Consider the following 5,184-nt stretch of genomic DNA (forward strand, 5'->3'; position numbering starts at 1 on the left):
TTGGCCGCCAGAGTGCAGCACTAGTGACTTAAGTGTACCATAGAGTAACTTATACATAATGTACCTTAAACTGTTTTTTGACAAGTTTTCACAGACAATCAAATATGACATTGATACATCAAGGCGGTTTGCTTACAAAGGGGCTGCCGGGACACGCGAAATCGAAACTCAGCTATCTGCCTCTTTATAGCTCGAATATGCAAGAGTGATAGAGAGGTTAGATAACAAAATGTCGACTCTCTCGTTTGCGGTAGACCCTTAGATTGTTTACTTGTTGTTGATGTGGCGACCCCTACGCAGACTTTCGCGTAATATTCCCTATTACAGCGATCCTGTTAAAGTGAGTATAAAGTAGCTTTTTGTTTCTTTGTAGGACAAAGATCGATTAAAGAAAATTTTATGCGAGCAATAAAATATTGTGGGAAGAGACTGTTAGTTTATTTTGTAATAGCGGGTTTTGATGTAGGTTTTCAATGAATTTGTTTGACACCAGCAATATACGAAACTCATATATTATGTATAATAGGTACTTATGAGTTCATAGGAGCACAGAATTATCAATCATCATACTATCTTTTTCTAACACTAGTAAGTGTTAGACAAAGATAGTATGATTCTCTCTGTCTATGTTTGAAATCAAACAGACCTTTGACACATTATACCTATCTAAAAACCTTCTTTAAAATTTTACCACATTAAAGTACTTACCTGATTTAGAACCTCGTGTTACGCATCTGGCATTTCTACTGACTTAATTTTATTCTAAAAGGAAAAGAATTATAGCAATTTGCCATCTTTAATAAATACGATCTGAAGACAGAGGGATATTTTTTTAAACTATGAACTAATCCAGGGGTCGACAAAGCGCGGCTCGCGAGTCTCATGTGGTTTTTCGAGTCTCCCAAAACATGAACGCTAAAGAGATATTACTGATCTTAGACCACTAGTTACTAATTTCAAGAAAAGTTCTTCTGTGAAGGAATGTGTTTTACTTAGGATTTACTCAAATGAATTCCATGTGTTATGCCACATATTTTTTTAATGTAACCCGACATTCCATTTTGAAATTTTATACTGTTGATATTAACAAGGATTTTGGATAATATATATGCTTTGTTTTATTTTACAACTTTTTCCCAATGCAAGAAAAAAAATAATCGGATCCATGTTTCCCTTTCACTATATACAGCCCAATATCAACCTTCGTGCATTCCGATAAGGTTCATGAAGACGCGCCGCGCAGCCCGCGCATGATGGGCGTGGCGTTCTAGTCATGATCTAAGAAATCAGGTATGACACCAGCTTACGTCACTGTAGACTTGCTACCACTTCTGCCATTAGGTACTCACGTGAAAATTATAATGTACATATTTCATGGGAGTCCAGGACAGGGATGTTACGGAGCTCCGTTTCCGTTAAGTCGGAACTTCCGTTTGGTATTACACATCCGTTTCTGTTCCGGTTCCGTTACTTTTGAATCGGAAGTTATATCGGATGTCAATGCTTAGCGCGACAGCGGGACATGAGCGATGTACATCAAAAACAAACAGGTTTATACCAGTCATTCGCTCATAGCCCCGTTTGCCACGTGCTGCAGTAATTAGATGTTCTGGTATATCCGTGTTTTTGGAAGAAGAAAATTCATATGTGTTGTGTTGTGTAATGTATACCTACTGATAGTACTGACTCAGGCTCCGGTTCTGGTTCCGGTTCCGTTTTAAGTTCCGATTCCGTTTCTGGTTCCGATAAACTAAATTTAAAACATCTGGTTCCGATAAAACCACATCCGTTACATCCCTGGTCCAGGATATCCCGGCGAGATCATTAGGTACATGCTCGCGGCGAACTCGTTGCGCGCTCGCCTCGCTTTCAACTCTCCGGCAAATCGCCAGTGTGATAAGGCCCTAATACCTGGCGCACTATGTTATTGTACTGTGCAAAGACTAGACAAATGAGAAGTTATGGGGCAAAGAAACAAAAAATAAATAACCGTTATTTATTGAGGTAAACACAAGTTACAAATACATATATGATAATCATTCACATGACAATGGCATCGCGATCTGTACAATACTAACTAAGAAATGTACACTTACTATAATCACATTTTACTAGTTAAGGCAAGAACTTATTAAAAATATATGAGACGCAAATATAAAAACCTCCATTAGTACTAAGTAATACGAGCTTTAATTCTATTGTCTTTAAATGAACTTATGCAGACATCGTCATAAATGGGAACTACTGTGTAGCATTAACTTTTTTCCGTTGCCGCCAAAGACCTCCACACACTCATGAACGCGTAGTGTAAAATGCACTTTCATATATCCCGATAAGATATACTATTGCGAGTAATACATATGTATAACGCACTTGAGTATTTACCGTTTTCCAGGCATACTTACTCGTAGTAAGATTTATCGGCCACATACGCGGCAATTGAATTTCAACTAGCTTGCCGATTTAAGGTTCAATTTAGATTGCACTTTCAGTAAATGTGACTTCTTAAAATCAAAAATCAAAGCTGGAATAATTGGAATATATTATGTATTTGAATTTTTTGGGGAAATCTTGTAGATTGGTGCGGCCTGCAAAAAGGTTAACCCTTTGACCACCAAAGACGGCCACAGGCGCGTATGGTTATCGTTTAATATTACTTCGTGCATTCCAATCAGGTTTACGATGGCGGGCAACTGGGCACGATACACAATATGCGTGGCATTCAAAGAGTTAACAGGCGGTAAGCCGGTTAATAGAATGACAGGGTTCCGCACATATTTAATTACATTATACGCAAGACTACGAATACGCCAGTATTTTTAACTGACTCAAAAATCGCCGCAATCAAAAACTAATCAACATACTCAATTAAAAATATAACAAAAGCCATTGACTATTTAATAATTGATGTGTCTTCTAACCATAAATAGTTACACGGACATGAATAAGATGTTATGAACATGAACAATGTTTCAATATTTAAAAAATTATAGACATGTTCAAGTTTATAGACTACCTACGCATATAAAAATAAATGAGTTGAGAGCTCAAGATTTTAAAATAAATAAATATGTATTATTTCATGCAAGCAACCACGATATAAAATAATATTTTACGGCAACGTCAATAACGACGTTTATCTCATTCATAAAAAAATAATCCTCTAATTTCAAATGTACGTATGTCGCGACGCAAAACACCCACAAGAATATACCGATAACCACGTAAATTAGAATTGATTTATATGATATGGCTGTAATAAATATTGCTAGTAGCTGTACCAGCTGTATAAATATAATGTAGTTATAAAACCCTACTATACTTAAGCATTGAACCGTAAATAACAAAAAAATATTTACTTTGTCAGAAATCGTTCGATTTCTTTCACATTCTTACGCTCGAGTGATTCGACGTGATGCATTTAGGTTTAGGGGGCGGGGAGAGGGCCAAAAATCGCCAAAATCGGGGACGTGATTAATGGACAGCCCCTAATACCTCACTAACTCTATATGTCTATAGTCTATATATGTCTGATAACAAAGCGACCGTCCTAGCAATGCTATTGGTTTGATTGATATTTCTACCTTTAACATAATGTTGGTGTTTATTCTCACGACGGCAAATATGTGACGTTATCTACGAAAAGGGACCTTATTGTCGATGGCGGTTACGCCATTATTAACGATGCTCCGATATAAATACAATGCCGCGCGACGCTGTGCGGCGTAAGCGCCAACGACAATAAGGTCCCTTTTCATAGGTAATGCCCCATATTGACTACCAAAATGTTGAAATGGCGGGTTGGTGGTTGCGCAAAAAAAAGTTAAAGCAATAGTTAAACTGTACATACCCACCTTAAAATAAGAACAAGTACCTACAACCACTAAAGTTTGAAAAAATAGGACAGAATGAAATTATAGAAAGATTGAAGAACCGAGAGCATAGGCTGCTATTAAAGGAGTTATTTATAAAGTCAGATTCGATCATACCAGAATAAAGAAATACAAACGAACAGGAATCTAACAACCTTATGCTTATATTGAAGAAGAAAAACAAAACAGAGATAAATAAACTGAGTGATCTTTAGCTTTACTTACTTAGGGCTACTTGTACCATGCCACTAACCCGGGGTTAATCGGTTAAACCGTTAGCCCAGTGTCAAATTGTACTGGTAACCATGATAACTCCAGGTTTAGCGGGTTAACCCGGGGTTAGTAGAATGGTGCAAGTGGCGCTTAGAAGTACTCAGCGGCAATGCACGGTCGCATTTGTATCGCTTGTCACCATACACGTCACGTTCTAACAAGTATGTAAGTGCGAAAGTGACGGGTATAGTGACAGGCGATAAAAATTGAACCATGCTGAGCCCGCAGTACAGCTTTGTTTAGCCGGGGTTTTTTTAACTAATGAATATTTAATGTGGCTGCAATTTAAGACCGCGCTTTGTTGTACCTTGACATGTGGACCTAAGATGACATTGTGTAGACTAAGCGTTCCGTAGACGTCCTTAGACCTTGAAAACGAACGTAGTCCGTTTTTACGATCACGTGTCCCGTTTGTTAGATTCCCTTTTGTAAGTATGTTGTGCTTGTGCGCCTACGCGAGCGAGGAGTGCCTAGGCTGCGCCTTGAGAACGACCGTAGTTCATTTTGATGGGCACGTGTCCATAGACACCCTCCCTGCCTTTTGTAAGGCAGGCTATACGGCTATGCCGAGCAGCGAGGAATGCCTAACCTGGGCCTTGAGAACGAACGTAGAACTCCGTTTTGTGGGACACCAGCAATGATATTATATAACCTAGATAGGTTATACTCATACATGAGCACAAAAAATACTTCCATATTTATTTCTGTGCCTACGAAGAAATCTGTTATTTTTGATTAATTTTTTCATTCCATCCATCTTTGTCACACTCGTTGTTAAACATAAGGTCTCTTTCTCTTTCGGTGTGCGGGAGCTCGTTAGCACGTGCACATGGCCGTGCCCCTCTGTGGGTATCATCTTGGGTCGTCCCATTCGTTTTTCGTCAAGTTCATAAATTAGTCCTATTCTGCTTTCGTCACCCATTCTATATTCGTCACAATCGTCAGTGGCTTTCAATGTAGAATGAGTGACGAAAGCAGAATAGGACTAATTTAAGAACTTGACGAAAAACGAATGGGACGACCCAAGACGATACCTGTT

The sequence above is a fragment of the Cydia amplana genome, chromosome 2 (assembly GCF_948474715.1).
Source record: "Cydia amplana chromosome 2, ilCydAmpl1.1, whole genome shotgun sequence".
Lineage (NCBI taxonomy): Eukaryota > Metazoa > Arthropoda > Insecta > Lepidoptera > Tortricidae > Cydia > Cydia amplana.